Source organism: Leuciscus leuciscus (genome assembly GCF_965113295.1).
Source record: "Leuciscus leuciscus genome assembly, chromosome: 16".
Classification (NCBI taxonomy): Eukaryota; Metazoa; Chordata; class Actinopteri; order Cypriniformes; family Leuciscidae; genus Leuciscus; species Leuciscus leuciscus.
In genome coordinates this window covers 38,720,726-38,740,059 of record NC_138740.1, presented here as the reverse complement: position 1 = coordinate 38,740,059, position 19,334 = coordinate 38,720,726, and the positions used below count along the sequence as shown (strand labels likewise).

The 19,334-nt window shown below is 35.2% G+C and overlaps 1 protein-coding gene and 2 long non-coding RNA genes across 6 annotated transcripts in view; 1 reads left to right on the top strand and 2 right to left on the bottom strand.

Moving 5' to 3' along the window:
* LOC309476989 (uncharacterized protein) overlaps positions 1–19,334 on the bottom strand; it is a 423,389-nt gene that overhangs the window by 258,164 nt on the left and 145,891 nt on the right. The window lies entirely within an intron of this gene.
* LOC309477025 overlaps positions 1–19,334 on the top strand; it is a 109,549-nt gene that overhangs the window by 84,938 nt on the left and 5,277 nt on the right. The window contains exons 3-4 of one of the 2 annotated variants that reach the window (XR_014198474.1): positions 1,163–1,331; positions 1,724–1,784. This is a non-coding gene — a long non-coding RNA (uncharacterized lncRNA). Of the gene's footprint in view, positions 1–1,162; positions 1,332–1,723; positions 1,785–19,334 lie in introns of those variants that run through there. The other variant, XR_014198473.1, reaches the window with a different exon arrangement.
* Positions 15,945–16,944, bottom strand: LOC309476963. The gene is made up of 2 exons (XR_014198438.1): positions 16,170–16,944; positions 15,945–16,105 (listed from the first exon to the last, which is right to left on the bottom strand). It is a non-coding gene; the product is annotated as an uncharacterized lncRNA (long non-coding RNA).

Below are 19,334 nucleotides of genomic sequence, written 5' to 3'. Positions count from 1 at the left end.
GTGGTGGGGACAATATCGACCCTGGCAAAAAGTGGTGGGGACATGTCCCACCCGCAAATTACGCCTATGACACAGATATTTATCCTCATCCCTCACCTTGGACTTCACCATCATCCTCAGTGCCCACGTTCTGCTGTTGATGAAGCCCGGCTCTGCCAGTGTCGGCGTGGGTTATGCAGATGCTAGCTGTTGCCACTGCATCTCTGGAACTGCTGATAAATTTATCCAGCGATCACCGCAGTGACTTATGAAAGTCTTCCTTCTTATTTTTTTCCCTTTTCTCAGAACCTGATTCGTGCTTGCGAAATCGGTCGCGTTCTCTTGCAGCTGATATGTTGGCTTTCCCTCGCTTTAGCTCCTTTCTCCCTTTCCCGTCTTCAGTGAGGACGCATTACGTAATAACAGTGCAATGAAAAACCTGCTTAATTTGTTGGATTTGTTTTTTGTTTTCGTTTTTTTATGTGACCTTGACAGAGACATGTCATTGATACAAAATCATACATAACTAATGTATATTAAAAAAATAATAATAATAATAATATAAAAACAGCAGGATTGCGAGGCCCCCTAGTGGCGTGAGGCCCTGTGCGGTTGCACAGTTCGCACAGTCTATACGACGGCTCTGTAGTCATATCATAAATCTAAACTTTTTTTTAAACAATTCTCTATATGTTTCTGTAGGCCTAGTTGTTGTCTTCTCATCTGAGGCTGAGACTCTAGTGTTCAGAGCTCGTCTGACAGAACAGTTTCATGCTTTGCTGGAACTTTGCCATTGTGTTAGAACTGGTTACACTGGTGTCACTTGCGAAACCAAATGGCAGCGCCGTGGGTGTAAACGTACAGATTAAGGAGAGATAATATTATAATAAGATCCTCTTAAAAGATATAACATTTTAAAACAATAACATTAGTGAATCTGTTGCATCAGTTCAGCCACTGTATTATAATTATGATGAAAACCAGTTTTGTATCCGATCAGGACTCCTGATAAAATCACATTTATATATTTGTCATCATCATTGATTATTCTGAATATTGTAGAGTTAATCTGAGATGCTGTAATAACACTGAGCTCATGCAGATGTTGATCAGGAGTTGATCTGATGTCTCGTGATATGATGTTATATCGCTTTAATGAAACTCTGTCTGTGTGATTGAACAGATTCAAATGAAGAGGAGAAAGAAAATCAGCAGAAATCACAGATCAGCAGAAAACAAGAAGACTGAGAGAAAAATGGAGGACAGAAATGAGACACAAACCAGTGAATCACCAGAGGAAAGAGGACAGACACTTGATAGATGTGAGAGTATGGAGAGACTAAAGCCAGACTGTGAGTGTTTGATCATTACTGAACTTTAATTCTTCATCACATTTTATTCTTGTTGTTAGATTAACAAATAACCCACAGTTGGGAAAGTTCTACACCAACCCATAGTTGGGTTACTTGTTGGGGTTATTTCTAATATAATCGTGGGTGTATGAATGGGTGAATGTGAGGCGATATGTAAAGCGCTTTGGTGGCCGTGGGTCTGTTGAAAGCGCTGTATAAATGCAGTCCATTTACCATTTACCATTTTAACCCCAAATTATTAAGAGAGTAGATTTACTATTCAAACTGATTCTTCAGACTTTCTGCACTAGTAAAGCTATAGACTATTGAAGCTTGTGATTGTTGTGATGGAGAACAATATCCCATAAACTCAATATATTTGTGATTTCTAGTCTCCTGTGATCCAGACGAGCCTGTAAAGTTTGATTCTGATGTCAAAACTGAGGAGAGATTCTCATCAAATGTTTGGTTTAATGTTGTGTTGTTCAGTAAGGATTGTCTTCAGCATTTCAAATTCAATTTTCGAATTCAGAAGTTGCAATGGCCTGAGCAGAGATGGGGGAGAAACCCATTTCACTGAGGAGGTGGGAGTGTGTGGCTACAATGACTGTGAGTGTATGATTCTGATATTGGGGAGAAACTCATTTCAATGAGAGATTCTGTAGTCAAATCAGTTATAAAACAGGATGTATTGGGGTGGGAGTGTGTGGCTTCAAAGACTGTGAGTGTATGATTCTGATATTGATACTGCCTCTCCCTATATCAGTAGCACCAGTGGATCTTCTAGCCACTAACCACCAAATCTATTGAGTCATCTCAGCCTTAACAAACCTGCTAACAAGCAGTATTGCGGCGTATAAACTTAAGCAATCCAAACGCCGCAGCAGGCTTCGACATGTGGGTTTATACTGAAGACACGTCACGCTGAACCATTGCACATGATGGGATGTCTTTATTGTTCCATTTCACAAGCTTAGAAAGAGCCAACACTTACTTTAATAGATGCATTTCATCAGCCGTGCAAAGGTCCCTCAGACAGTGCAGTAACAGAAGATGATGATGATGAAGATGATGATGATGGTCAACAGAAAGTTTCTCCTATAATAAAAAAATATAATACTAATAAATTCTTTAAAATAAAAACATTATAAACGGTTACAAAACGACAAACAATTGTAGTTTTAATTCGCGCTGACACTATATTTACCTTTTTTGAAATAATCCATTAAACCTGCGGAGAAACTAAGAGCGTGAACTAATGAATATTCTGCTAGTGTGCAACTCTCATTGGATGAATTCACATCATGATTTGCGGATTGTCCGCGAATTCACATTTTTTGATGTGGGTGTAAATGTTTTGTACCATATTCACTGCAGAAACTGCAGCAAACGTGTGTGTGTACGAGTTTCTTAATCAGTGATTTGTAGAATAGGATTAGTCATTTGTGCTCCTGTAATGAAGAACTGTTGTGTTTGTGGGAGAGAGAAATTTTTTTGCAAAAAGTTAGCAATTTTCTCTGTGACTTCAAATGTACTGATACACACACATGTGTGTGTTCTCTACAACTACAGATTCCCCTGTCACAGACGCTCAGTGTATTTGCACTAAAAATACCTTAATACGCAAGCTTATACCTGTGAACATGAACAGAAAAACACACACACACTGCATCGGGTCTACACACTGCAGACGAGTAACAACACCAAGATTACAGAACAAATCGACATAAACAGAGAACACACACATGATGAACATACACACACACATCAACACTGATTTATCTGAAAAAGTAGGATCAATACAGTAAAGACAACAGAACAATACAATATAAACAGAGAACACACACATCAACATATAGGCTACTAATGGTAACACTTTATAATAATGTTCCTTCATTAATGAGTAACGCACTATTAACATTCTATAACTACTATTAACTAACAAGAAACTCTGATTAATGAATAAGTATAGCACTCGGTTAAATGTGTTAGTTCACTATTATCTATTTTTCATCCCTCACTGAAGACTAAGATCTACAGGTTCATAATTAATATTAATAATGTATAATGGTAACCCATTAGTAATAAATCAAGTGTTACTACATCCTTCTAAAGGAACTAATTATTAGGATCAGTTTTCTAAAGTGAAGATCATGGAAACACTAGTAAAGATTAAAGTGTTACTAAATCCATCGGAAGGATTATATTCAAAATCTTACAAAAATATCTTAAGCTTATAATGACTTCAGTCAAAATAGTTATGCTTTTCACTCTAGAATACTGATAATACGAATACAAATAATTAATAGTTCCTTTAGAAGGATGAAGTAACACTTGAGTCATTGATAGTGGGTTACCGTTACCTTTCATTATATATTATACATTATTCATGATAATTATGAACCTGTAGTTTCTCAATGTTTCGATTTTTTTCTGCACCCTCAGATTCCAGATTTTCAATAGTTGTATCTCGACCAAATATTGTCCTATCCTAACAAACCATACATCATTGGAAAGCTTATTTATTCAGCTTCCAGATGATGTATGAATCTCAATTTCAAACAATTGACCTATGTGACTGGTTTTGTGGTCCAGGGTCACATATAGTGTCTCAGCACGAATTTAAACTACAATTGTTTGTCGTTTCGTAACCGTTTATAATGTTTTTATTAGTTTGCATATTTTGTGTCCCTGACTGAATGCAGACATTCACAGCGTGTAATGTGTAAAGAGTTCAAACCCTGTTAATGATCAATAACTTCTCTAGACGCCTGACAGAAATAAAGTCAGTCTGGTTAGTAATAAGTGAAGCTGTTAGAGGAGTTGTTTAATCCTCTGCTGAGATCTTCAGAGATTTAATGTCTTCTTTTCTCTTCAGTGGATTTCATCTGAAGCTGAAGTCAGTCGTAGATCTTGTGTTTCTGCTCGTCTCTTCTCCTGTTCTCTTCTTTCCGTCAGTGATTCTGCTTGTTAGCAGGTTTGTTAAGGCTGAGATGACTCAGTAGATTTGGTGGTTAGTGGCTGGAAGTGGCACCTCACCTGGTGTTACACATTTAGGCGTATATACACAGTCATCTACAGTGGTGTAGTGGTAAAAAAAGAGGTGGGTAAACCTCTATCAATTCTGGTGGACCACAACTTGATCACCCAGTAAGGTGGGCCATTGCCAACCGGTGTATGTGTATCCTGATGACATCGCTATAGGCTATCATTTGATGGTACTACCAAGGGTATCACTGGTTGTTCCCTCATCATAGGTCACAAAATCACTATTCAATTCATACATTAATCAAAGTTCTTGTTAAAGAGACTCAAGAAGGAATAATATGGTTGAAATCTATGAAGTTGACTAACAGTTAAATGACAAAACAGAGAGAACAAAAATATTTAAGAGAGATAGAGAGGGAGGGAGGCTTATACCCAGGGCTTCCAATGCAATGCACTTGAACATAATGATAGGGATTTGGGGTTATTTTCATAGTCGATTAATCTGTTGAATATTTCCTCGATTAATTGATTAGTTGTTTGGTCTATCAGAAAAATGTGGATCAGTGTTTCCCTGTAGAGGGAAAAGTCTTTAACCTGGTGCAGGCTTGATTCCCTCTGAATGTCTTGTACAGTTGGGTTTTGACATGCTCATTACATTAAACCAGCTGCATGTAATGAATTGTTTAAAAAAACTTTAAAAAAAAAAAAAAACTTTTTTGCCTAGTTTTAATGATTTTCTGTTGCGGCTGCGATCAAGTTTAATTCTCGCGCAGCTTGTATAGTAACGAGCGTGTGTTTTCTGCTCCGTGTGTGCCGTTCTCTTTGTTCCGTGTGTGTGTGTGTGTGTGTGTGTGTGTGTGTGTGTGTGTGTGTGTGTGGGCGCGCTGCGCTCTCTGCTCAACGTTCTGCTCTCTCATTAACGGCCCAAATGCTCGAATCATGTACCGATCGGCGATCACGCACTAGAAAAGCAAAGTCCGCTCAAATAACGTGAAATGTAGAGGTGGATAAACGCAATTTGAGGTGGATAAACGCACTTTGGAGGTGGGCAAACGCTATTTCCGAATTTTGGGAGGTGCGTAAACGGCGTTTACGTGCGTTTAGCCTCCACTACATCCCTGGTCATCTATATATATAACAATATCTCTCTATATTTCTCCTCTGCTCTTGCTTGTCTCATAATCTAGCTTTCTAAAGTTACTTATAGTTACTAGAATGTCTAAAGTGGACTAACGAAATAAAGTGTAACCATGAATCCTAATCATTCAAGTAAACAGAATATCGACCTGATTCTGTCTTGAGTCATGAGTCCTGCAGTGAATGCAACATATTACCAGATAACTGAGTCATTCCTGTCTCTAACACTAACAGTAAATCACTGGTCATTTATCTCTAACTTCTTTTAACCCGTAAGTGAAGAATGTAAAAGACCTTCTCCGTGAGTATATCAGGGCTTTAACACACAGATCATGCTTTGATTCTGTCATTTTATCATTCAGAAAACCAACATAGGAGCCATATTATTATTCCCTTAACTACTTTAATAAGGCACATGGCTTTGTTAAGAATGGTTTATGTGGTTGTTTTGGTGTGCCTACCTATATTAAAATAGCTCAGGAAATAACTTGCACACATGCAAATAAGACAAGAGTTTGCTCACACATGGACATGGCTCTGATAAAGGGTTGACCTCAAAAACGTTCTGGATGATAAATTAATGTGAGATTTTTTGGCCTATTTTTCATGTGCAGATCTTGTCATTTTTTGATTTGAGTTATTTTTGGATCTACACACCACAGTTTGTTCATTCATCTGTTTTGGACTATTGTTTGATATGCTTCTCCGTTCTCTCTACAGCTCAAGAAAGAAATATATATGAAGTGTCGGTGGTAAAGTCAGATCACTCTGAATTAAGTCTTTTTTGTAAGAATACAATTAACCCCTTAAACTCTAAGTGTCCCGCCCCCAGCGAAAACAATTCATAACCAAATTACTAAGCAACCACTGAATGGAACAACACAAATGTACATTTTAAAGCTTAGGATCTCAGCTTTTTAATGCATCTAATCACTTTGATCAACTCCTAACGAGTGCTGAGTAATCCCTCTAAAACGGAGTGTACCGTCCGCAGGCGACACCTAGCTGTGGAAAAAATAATCTTCATATTTTTCAAAAATCTTACCTTGATCAACTTAAAATAAGTGTCATTTGAAAGCTTAGTCTGAAATTTACAATGAATGTAGCCAGTTTGAAAAAAAGTATTGCTGACTTATTTGCTAATAGACATTTTTTTTTCATAATCTATAAAATACTTTTTTTGTACTATTTACTGCAATGTGTCAAAAACATCATACGGCTCATGAAACATTCACAGATCGTTGAAAATGACACTTCATTTTTTACAGCATATTATTACAATTAAAATGAAACCAAAATGAACATAATCTATTGCTTTTATGACAAGATATTCTTCATGGAGAAACAATTTTAAAAATGGACCGTCAAGGACTGAACAAAAAGGCTATCTCTGTAACTTTTGATTCCTTTATCCAATCACCACAATGTTATCCAGATGCAGCTCACATGAAGAGGGACTTCACCAAAAAAGAATTTTCCTCCTACCTTATTTCCTTCCTGAGTTATTCCATGACAAATAAGAAATATATGCAAAATCATAATAAAAATTATATCTATTTTTTTGTCTTTATCAGCAGTTTCTCGGCAGGAGCTTCCTCTGTCTGACATCCTCACAATGATCCATGCTATCTATAGTCTCCGCATGCATTCAACACATGCATATAAAACTCCATAAGATAATACAACTGATTATGAATATTAATAAAGAATAATAGTACAGATACATAATATTTGATAATAAAATAATGAAATTATATAAAAGAAGAAATTTTTGTCTTCATGTTCTTTCAAATGATACCTACCTTTTGACTCTCCTTGCTATAGTTTTGAAGTTATGAGTTTTTAGTTTTGTGTATGTCAAAAATGTTTTCATTGCCTTCCAAATGTGTGAGGACTAAACAAAAAGGCTCCCTTTGTTCCAAATGCTCTAACTTTTGAGTACTTTATGCGATCATCACAAAAGTTGATCCAGATGCAGCTCACATTTATTTTTTACAGCCATTTTTGATCATATTTACCAGGGGTGCCATTGATTCTGACCACAACTGTATATCATAAATTAAATCGGGAGAACAGAGCACAGATGTGCAGTATTGTCCTTTTTCACACTATTACAGCTGAATGCAAAAGGAAAAAAGAAAAAAATCCTGAGGAAAAGAATAAAGCGACTGGAAAAGAGCTCTTAGATATTCTTGTTATAACATATCATGTTAAAATACCAAGTGTGACGTTATTCTCATGTTATACTTAAATAAAACATGAAGGAAAATTGACAGCTCAATCAGTCAAATGACGGCAAACTTATGATTTGAAATGATTTGTTTCAGCCTTTTTGAATGGAAGTTCCCGAACCGTAAGTGCCTCAGATAATTCAACACGCAGATCGTCAGGAATAAGGTGGATTGGCGCTATGTATTTTTAATAATAGGCTACACTTTACAAATTATATATACACAACAGATATTATATGCTGGCAGTTTCTCTGGCCCTTATGTGTCCTCGCCACTGGTTTGTCATGAAATCATTACAAGTCAGTTTAATTAAAGTCAAGGAATTATCATATATCAGGAGAACACACATGAAATCATTCATCACAAACTTTAATAGTGCATTCGAATTAACACAAATATGGACACATTCAATGGCATATATAGTTCAGAAACACAGATGATTCCCTCAAACATTTACTGATTGAATTATGAGTGATTGTTTTACTCACAGATCAGTCTAAAATCATTAAAGCTTCTCCATCTGACAATCTTTACAAGCTTCATGTTTTCAGTGGTTTGTGTCTTCATCTCTCTCTCTCTCTTCATGTGTTTACTCCTAGTTTCCATTTCTGTCATTTAAACTATTAAACAGATCAAAAGAAAAACAATCAATATTAAATCTCAAGAATATACTTAATGAAGAATAGATAAATAAAGCTGTATTTATTTTTCTAAAAGAAAGAAATTGTATTTATTTATTTATTTATTATTACTTTATTTTATCAGTTCTACTTTATTTTTATCAGTTCTAAATTGTTAGATGCCTACCACCAATAGAAAAGAAGAAGAAGAAGAAGAAGAAGAAGAAGAAGAAGAAAAACAGTCTGAGTTCAGTTTCAAATGCAAATGAAAAGTTTGTGCAATATGTTGTAAGAATGCCTCAACCTTTTAATATTAGCATTAAATAATTACTTACTTTTTCACAGAGCACTGGTATCCTGCAGTTTGTGTTAAATTGTGTTTGGATGGTTATTAATAATAATAATAATTTGTATTTATATATCGCTTTTCCAACACCCAAGGCCGTTTTACAAAGATAGGTTCAGGAATAGAACAAACTGAACATCACCATTAAAGCACAATACTGATACCAAGTGCAGACAGTAATACAGAGGTCATATCATATCATAACATATCCATAACAAGGTATAATTTAATTAATAAAGAGTAATATACAGGGATAAAATGTGTTTCTAAGAGGTTTTTGAAGGAGAGAAGGGTGGATGCTTGAACCACAACGCTAAAAGACCTTTGGGGGAGTCCAAGGCTTGAAGCTTCCCATACTCTGGGAAACAAATGGTTAAGTTTTCAGTTTTCGGCTATGTTTCGTTATGACTGGTGGTTTATATTAGTGATCATGTTCGCGGTGTGAGTGGGTTTGTTAATCTTACTTCTTGTAAACTTGGTTACAACTTTCCTCTTTTCTGCACTTGGGCAGGGGAGAGTGACGGGCGGTGTGTGTGTGTGTGTGTGTGTGTGTGTGTGTACGAGCCAGGTTCATACAACAGTCTACTTCCTTTTTACTACTAAATCCTCCTTCAAGCACTATTTCATGTTGCATGTTCAGAGTGTTCTGTAATATGTAAAGTATTGGAGTAAATGTAATTAGTAATTGTACTTAAGTCTCTTTTTGGCTACTTTGTAGTTTTACTGAGTATCAAATAAATTAGCAACTTTTACTCTCTTGACTACATTTTTGAATAAGTAAATGTACTTTTTACTCTAATACATTTGTGATGAGTAATGCAATTACACATTAGAAATGTATTTATTAGAAATTCATTTATTAAGATTAAATCATCTTGTTTTCGAGGGGCTCCCACCACACAGTGTATAACAGTCACTACATTTCAACAAAAACAAAAATTAAACAAAATACAAATTTACAATACATCAACAAACAACAAAACACAAACATTAATTGAAAAATAACACCACAAAGTTGAAATAATAACAAATAATAAATGTACAACAATGTATATTCATCAATTAATCTAATAATAAATAAACATCCAATCTAAACCAAAAATATATAAAGAAAAGAAAACTAAACAGTCACCTTCAATGATAGCATGTACAGTCCACCGCAAAATGAGAGTTTGTTTAAACATCCAAAATTATGTAATAGATCGAATATCTGCAGGTAAATTATTCCAGTCTATTGGTGCTTTGAACATAAAAGCTATTTTACCAATTGTTCTTTTCACATGAGGAACAAAAAATTAAGTCTGGACAGACTGTCTCGCTTGATAATTTAAAGAGAAAGGTACTAAATATTGATGTAAATAATTAGGATATTTAAAATAAATACATTTTAATATAAATAAAAAGCCAATGATAAATGTAGTCTAAAATGCAAAGATGGCCACTGAAGTGCATAATACATTGTACAGTGATGAGTTAAAAAAGAGCATTCCAAAACAAATCTGCAAAGTCTATTATATACCGTATTAAGTGGAGCAAGATCTGATTTTGATCACAATAATCAATGATTAGACATATGAGTTGAGAAACAACTTTCTTACAAACACTGTATGAGAAACTATTTTGAGATCGATGTAAAATACTAATTCAAAAATGGATTGTATGTAAAATATGATTAATATGTAATTTGCAAATAAATATTTACATTTAAATAAATAAATAATAAATATGTAACATGCAAATAAATACCCTCTTTACATGATACTAAGAACAATTTTTAGATTTAAGTTTCTGTCTAGAACCAAAAATCATAATATAAGACTTAGTTTTATTAAACACTAATTTATAATCCAAAAGCCAATCTTGTAAAATATTAAAATCATACTGAAGAGATGGTTGAATTTGTGAAATATCAGAATTATATATATATATATATATATATATATATATATATATATATATATATGACGGTATCATCAGCATAAAGTTGAACATTACAGTTTTTGAAAATGAACGGTAAATTATTGACATAAATGGAAAAAAGAAGTGGTCCCAATATTGAGCCTTGGGGCACACCCCTTGACAGAAAATCTGATTTATTCCCATATAATACCACACATTGTTTTCTATTATGCAGGTATGAATTAAACCACATAACTGAAATTTTAGAAAGACCAATGGTATGGAGTTTGTCTAAAAGCTTTAGATAAATCAAGACAAATTGCATCTGTGAGTTTACCATCAGCTGCAGCTCAAAACACATCATTAGTAAACTTAAGTAATGCAGTAGTTGTAGAATGATTGGATATAAAGCCAGATTGAGATGGTGATAAAATATTATTAATAAAGTAAAAAAAAAAAATTTGTTTTTTTTGTTTTTTTTTGTACTGTTACCCACGTCTCTGAGCTCTTATTTAATGAACGAACTTGCACTAATTTCTGTTCGAAGAGTTCGAATACTCTTCATGGATTTCTCGTCTGCTTTTAATACTGTCCAACGTTATCTTCTTTTTTTTTTTATTATGTTTATTGAATTTTTCTTAAGAATAATTCGTCATAAAGGGAAAGACTGTAGAGCAGGTCTCGAATTTTAAATACTTGGGTACAATTATTGATGAGAACTTAATTTTGAAAGTAATGTAGAGTACATCCATAAAAAGGCATGACAATGTTTGGGTCTCCTTAGGAAATTAAGAAGTTTTAACATTAGCACGCACACTCTAACCACGCTATATCGATCAATGATTGAGAGTACTCTCGCACATAATATTGTTTCATGGTACGGCAATCTAACATTAAAACAAAAGAACAAACTCTCACAAATTATTAATCAAGCAAATAAGATTATTGGACACAAACAACAGCCACTTCAGGGCTTGGTTGATCATTTTATGGGAAAAATGGCAATTGCAATTTTTAAAGATAATACTCACCCTCTTCACTCTACTTTTGATTTGCTCCCATCTGGGCGTAGACTCAAAATTCCCTTGCCTAGAAGCCTTTTTTTTTTGTGTGTAAATTTTGTATCTGTGTTGTTAATGTGTGATGTGTTTTTTTAGCAGTAATGTGAATGTATCAATGTCACCAGTGTCAAAGATACATTTCCACTCTGTGACAAACAGACTGAACAATAAAGTTCAACTTCTCTGAGTGGAGTTCCCAGAAGTTCAACTTCTCTGAGTGGAGTTCAGTGGCGTAGTTGTGTGAAATTATCATTTAAACTCACCTGTGGGTTTCTGGATCGGCACAAGAGAGTTTCTCTCATCATTGCCTGTGATGTGAATAAAGTGACAGTAGTGTGTAGGAGTTTAAACGCCTCATTAGTTTTGATTTGACATCAAAATTGGATTGTGATCCAATCGACCAAAACGAATCTTACAGTTTTTTGTTTTTTATCCTTACACACAATTTGTGAAACTATGGCTCCTCTTGTCAAAACTACAGAGCCCCACACATGACATGCAGGAAAGAGTAGTAGGCTGAATCATGCGCACAATTTACCTTTTTTTTCTTGCATGTCACGTCCAGGGCTTCGTATAAAACTCTACACACACACACACACCACATGATCAGCCACATACACACCAAACTACACACTGATGTGAAACATGTAAAACACTTCTCTCTTGTGTCTTTAGCTTGTTCAGTGCAGTGGAGTTTCTCAAAGCACTCACACGTACATGTGCACAAATACACTGTATATACGTGTGACTGATGAATTGTACAGTTATGGAACTGAACTGAATCAACACTGAACTAACTTGAGCAGAATAATGACACTATTGGCTTGTTTGAGCTGCTTTATAGCAGAATCTGAATTTGTTACTATTGTGAAGCTGCTGCGAAACAATCTATATCATATAACGCACTATATAAATAAAGCTGACTTTACTTGTAATATTTAGTATATATATATTTTTGATTTCTAAGTGATTAATTTAGGTATACTTACACTATAAATCAGAAGTACAAGAGGGTAAAAATATATATATATATATATTTTTTTTTTTTCTGAAAACATTGAGTTTTTCTTTCTAAGTTATTGATTTATGTACAAATTAACGGTTGGGATTGTCCACATTTGACTCTCAAACATCAGTTGAAACAACAGCATTTTTAGAGTGTATTAACTATTGACTATGAACAGTGTTTAAACAGTGCCTAAAATTACTACTTACAATATTTGTAAATGTAAAAAAGTGCATTAGGTAATGTATGATTTTAATGACACATGTTAGCATTCAGATGTAGATTTTAATCATCAATCTGTTTAAATCATTTGTAGATTTTTAAGAATTACATGATCATATGAATTGAAAGTTTAATGACATTTGTAAGCATTGTAATTAACATTAAATAATGATCTGTTAATGATCATGATAAATAATCTAATGTTTAAAAAGTTCATTAGTAAACATTAAGCACATTATGTCACATTTCTAGCCGTGTAAATATAGATTACAGTTTTTCAGCCGGTCACGTGATTATCACTTTCAGCGGAGATGTAAAGCTCTTGCCCACACACAATATAACAAACTGTGCAGTGTATTTCACAAAAAAATAAATAAATAAATAAATATATATATATATATATATATATTTTAATTTTGACCACATCAGTTAGCCTATTTTTGCTACTTTTTTTTTTGCTTTTCTTTGCTTTACCCCGGGCTTAAAGTAAAAAGATGATGTGAAAAATAGTAGTATAATTTAATTAAATGCATTTATGGTGAGATTACAAAATTTTCATGTCAATCTGTGTTAATTGAGCACGAACCATTTGCTGTCACTGTAATCCAGCACAGCAGAAATAGACGATCGCTGTAAATGCACTGCTAAAGCTCTAACCTAAACATGGGTATGGGGAAACACACACTACATATGGCAGAAAGAGTGTGTGTGTGAAACAGGCATAAGTGTATTTGTGCCAGAAATGAGTCACTGCTTTGTACTTTACATTTCTCCTTACAGTCATTGCCTAGTTGTTCAGATATGTTGGTGTGTATGTTCTAGGTTTATGTCGTCTTGTTCTGTCGTCCTTGCTGGAGTTTTGATCTGTTATCATTCATGTCCTTAGTATCGTTACCTCACACAAAGCTGTCAAAATAAAAGCAAAGTAGGTTTACAAAATAATTCCATTGATGTGAGAAGGTTATGAGAAGCAGGGGAATACCTCTAGCTCTAACAAGACGACAGTAAGGACAGCAGAGCAGGACGACAGTCAAGATGACAAATAGACATAAATAAAGAACACATGATCATACTAATTTATGAGTTATATTATGATGTAAACTCGGCTGTTTAGTTCAGTCAGAGCGTTACATAGCGTTACAATGAGTAGCAGGAGAATACCTCTAGCTCTTATAACAAGACGACAGAACGACAGAACGAATCGACATAAACCAAGAACATACACATGAACATACTAATTTATATGAAAAAGTAGGTACAATACAGAAAAGACGACAGAACAATACACTATAAACAGAGAACATGAACATATTAATTTATCTGAACAACTAGGCAATGACTGTTTACAAGGATAAATGTAAAGCACAAAGCAGTGACTCATTTCTGAAGATTATCAGTGCAGGAACCGCTCGACTTCAGCGCTGCATCTGACATGTCGATCAAACACACTTCTAGACCGGCTGGAGAACTGGGTCAGGCTCCTAATGCTTCAGCTCATGCTTAGAAGAGAGAGGTTTTTATGCGAGTATTGGTGCAATTTTGCGTTTAAAAGACGTCTAATAGCCAAACAAACACGGCCCAGACGTCTAGGCTAAAACAAGGCAACATTTGGGGTGTGAGAGGCTTGGTCTACATGTTAGAGGAGGAGTTTAGAAGTGAGAGGCGTGGTCTACATGTGAGAGGAGGAGTTTAGAAGTGAGAGGCGTGGTCTACATGAGAGAGGAGGAGATTACAAGTGAGAGGCGTGGTCTACATGTGAGGGGAGGAGTTTACAAGTGAGAGGTGTGGTCTACATGTGAGGGGAGGAGTTTACAAGTGAGAGGCGTGGTCTACATGTGAGGGGAGGAGTTTACAAGTGAGAGGTGTGGTCTACATGTGAGGGGAAGAGTTTACAAGTGAGAGGCGTGGTCTACATGTGAGGGGAGGAGTTTACAAGTGAGAGGTGTGGTCTACATGTGAGGGGAGGAGTTTACAAGTGAGAGGCGTGGTCTACATGTGAGGGGAGGAGTTTAAACTGAAGATTTGCCACTCTGAACACTCTGATCTCTCAGCGCTGCGCTGGATGTTTCCTCTTTTCAGCACATCACAAGGTCAGTAAAACACTTTCTTTTTTGTTTTGTGAAGATATTTTATTTATTTATTTAAATCTGGACATTTATCTTTCTATTTTAGTGAAACTGAAGTGGAATTTTTAATGGGAAATTAATGCATTTGAGAATAAAACACATATATCACAAACTATTAAACATACAGACAAACAGACGAGAGAAAGAGAAAAATGGCAAGCAAAAAAGACTAAATATGCTAAATAGCTAAATATGATCTAATACAATATGTGTAAATATGTATAATGATTGTGTATATATATATATATATATATATATATATATATATATATATGAATACTTCAGATGCAAAAGCCTCTAAATGCCATCTGATATTTTCTTCTAGAATGATCGTTTTTATCAAGCTTGTATGTTTATGTTCAGTTATTTCATTTTAATGGCAATGAAAATTACCTATTAATTGTAATTAAAGTGAAATTACTGAACCTAAATATACGAGCTTGATAAAAATGCTCATTTTAGAAGAAAATTTCAGATGGCACTTAGAGGCTTTTGCATCTGAACTCTTCATATATAGACTAAGTTGATTCAATCTGTTAGGAGTAGCACCCATAAATACACTACTCTGACTCCGTACATACATACAAATATATATACACATATACATATATCGTTTGGTCAACCCTCTGGGGAAGGTCCTGACCCCTATATAGCCTATATAGCACAATAATCTACACTGAGACTCTGAGCCTCTATAGCTTGAGTTCACCTGTCCTGACTTGATGTAACACAACATACAGGATTGTACACTTGCTCCGCACATGATGAGAGATAAATCTCTAATGGACTTTAAAATACGTATTTGTAAGAGAAGTTTCTGTCACCTCTGACATCTCTTGTCATACGTCATTAACAACTAGTTTGTTTCGTACACACTGCGTAGAGTTCTTGTAAATGCAGTTGTCCCCTGCTTTTTTTGGGAGTTAATTTGGCTTTCACTCCTGTAAATTACTGAATTGTGTGTGTGTGTGTGTGTGTGTGTGCGTGCGTGCGTGCGTGCGTGCGTGCGTGCGTGCGTGCGTGCGTGCGTGTGTGTGTGTGTGTCAACACCTCAGTAGGATCAGTAGTACATGAACTGTAGGTTAATTTTATTTTAGTGCCTAAGAATCAGAAACGTTTGGCTGGATGCCTTAGAGTCCTCATTACACACACACACACACACACACACACACACACACACACACACACACACACACACACACACACACACACACACACACACACAGTACTGTATTCTTCTCAACAAGAAAAGGTGTTGTTTTTCTAGAACATCAGATTTCCCGACACCGACAGGATCAATGTTAAAAAGACAAAGATCAAAACACTTATTTAACTCGGAGTGGAGGAGTTTGGAGTCGAGCTGGCGAGGGAAGAGTGTATCTTAAATGTGTTTGTTAATGGTTTTACGCCAGTTGCTCAGGCTAGATGTTTAAAGAATGAAACTTAATCAAAAGCTTTCCTGTGATTCTCTGGGCTTGCACACAAAAACCTCTCATACTGATTTAGTGTATATACATTTGTCTTTACTTTTGTATTTTTTAAAGAAATGTTTCAGTTTTTACCCCAATCCATAGTGTGTGTAAATAGTTGTGCTAAAATCTTTGTGCGTATTTTACACGCAAAAAAACTAGTCTACACCTGTTTCCTGTTTTTGTTTTCCTGTGCGGTTTCCAGCGCCTTTTTAAGAAAGTTGTAGGTTAACTTTGCTCATTCTTCTTTATTGCATATTAAGTGCACAATTAAGGTTTGGTTGAAAGTGATTCATTCTGATGTTTCAGAAATGAAGTGAGACTCACACATATACAGAGACTAAATAAGGCTAGTTCTTGTGACACTGTTTTCTGTGTTTCTATGACCTAAACTCAGTGAGAAAAAATAGTTTTTTCATCAATGAAGCTTTTAATAACTGAAATCAGCATTAAATGTAGCATTAATGGCTTATTTCCAGTGTTGAGTAACAACAACCTTTCAATATCACGGGAACAGGGTTGGGGAGTAACGGAATACATGTAACGGCGTTATGTAATCAGGATACAAAAATCCAGTAACTGTAATCCGTTACAGTTACGTCAAAAAACGTAGTAATCAGATTATAGTTACATTTTGAAAAAAGGGGGAATACTTTCAGGATTACAATGGTTTCATTTAAAACTAAATAAATAAGTATTTTGGCATAATAACACTATATTAAGCGCTGCTTGATTATACAGTAGTTCCTGGTTCTGTTGCCAGTAATGACTCACGTGTGCCACGCGCTGGTGCGTGTGCAAATAACAGCTGTCTACAATCTCCTCAGACGCAGAGTGAATCACTGCTGCTAGTAGAAATGATGCTGCCTGCGGGTAAAATCGCTTTTAATTCATGGAAATTCCGCTGCTATTTTGTAGAAATGAGGAGAGTAGCTTTTTTAGTACCCAAAATGTCCTTTCTTAATCTTTTCTCACGTAACGGGACGTTCGCTGTCTAGGTAACGTAGGGGAACTCCCACTGCCAACGCCCCAAGTTCAGTCAGGCAAATTAAGAAAGATCACGGCTTTAGTCAACATGTTGGCCTATTTTAAAATAAACTAATATGTAGATTGTGTAAAAATTTTAAATGTTGTGTTTTTATTTTTTTGTTAAAAATTAGTTACAAAAAAACAAAATAATCTGTAATACCATACATTAGCCACTAGATGTCTGTATAGCCCTTTACATAAATATATATTCGGTGTGTATATTTTGAAAATATTGTACACTGGACCAAATTCTTAATAAATAAAAGTTTTTTTATATATTTTTTTAATAATATTTCTTCTTGCTTGACTTTATTTATATACGTGACCTTGAAGTAATCCAAAAGTAATCAGTTACATTACTTTCATATTATAGTACTTGGATTATGTTACTGAATACTTTTTTTATGAAGTAATTTGTAACTGTAACGGAATACATTTTTAAAGTAACCCTCCCAAGCCTGCACGGGAATTACCCTAAACATGCAGACCCGACTACAAGAGATGAAAGACACAGAGAGAAACACAGACACACTTCCTTACCTGTCAGGGATCACTGGTGATCCCGGATTATTTTAGTTCAAAATATGTTTGAGCTTATATATCTCAATATTAATAACAGTCTGGTTAATTTTGAGTCTTGAACTATAAACTCTCAAGGGTTGGCTTTCTAAATGTATGTGTGTTATGTTTCTATTCAGAATTACTTATGAGCAGTAACCTTTTTATTTTGGGCATTTCATGTATGCAGCACTTGCCAAAATTGGGGGTGATGAGGAAGGGGTTAAAGAACTTCCTGTGTGGTTTCTGTATATTTGCTCAATCTCATGCACTCTTTTTGGAAATCTCTACACACGTTCTTACTCACTAAACTTTGCACTGTAATGCTCTTGTGCTGCAAACCTGTAAATACAACTACAGCACAATAGAGTTAAACACAACTACAACAAGCGTCATCATTTACACACAACGGCTCAAAATTATTCACAATTGTTTCTAATGATGTAATCAAACCAACTGTACAAACTATGAAGTTTCAGAAGAGATCAGAAGAAGGGTAAAGGTGGCGCCTGGCTGCTCGTCTTGCTCAGTTTGCTTTATTGTTTTTACTTTTTATGTTGTGTTTACTTCCTCAATTCAATAAAGAGATAGTGTGCACATCCAGACACTTTTTGGCAGGTGCTCGATCAAAATGAATCATCAGACTCAAAATAAACAAAAATCGGCACACTGCTACTTCTGCTCCCTAAGATTTATTAAAAAAAAAGCAACGTTTCGACCCAAACGAACGGCCTGATGAAGACCCTTTGGGTCGAAACGTTGCTTTTTTAAATAAATCTTTGGGAGCAGAAGTAGCAGTGTGCCGATTTTTGTTTATTTTGAGTTTACTTCCTCAATATGGCCAAACTTTATGGACTCATGATCATCAAGCATTATTTAATATCCGTTCATACCCGACCTCTCTGGCACTGGACAATACTTTCTTCCTCGGCTTGTGAGACCTCTGGTAAGGACGGCATTAGTCAATGCCAGATCCCTTGCAAACAAATCATTCACAACAACTTGGATTTTTTATTTACTGTTGAACATGGCTGAATGCTGTTGATCTCGCCCCTATTATGAAAGCAACTCCGGCTGATTGTGACTTTTTTAGCTCTCCCAGAAGCTCTGGTCGGGCTGGTGGACTGGCCATTATTTTTAACAAACGTTTTAAATGTCGCTTATTGCCATTTATGAACTATCAGAGTTTTGAAGCCCAAGTGATGATGTTGTATTACAAGAAACCTTTGCTTTGTGTAAATGTTTATCGTGCTCCTAAATATCACAAAGACTTCATTGAAGAATTCTCTGATTTTTTTGTCTCACATTGTA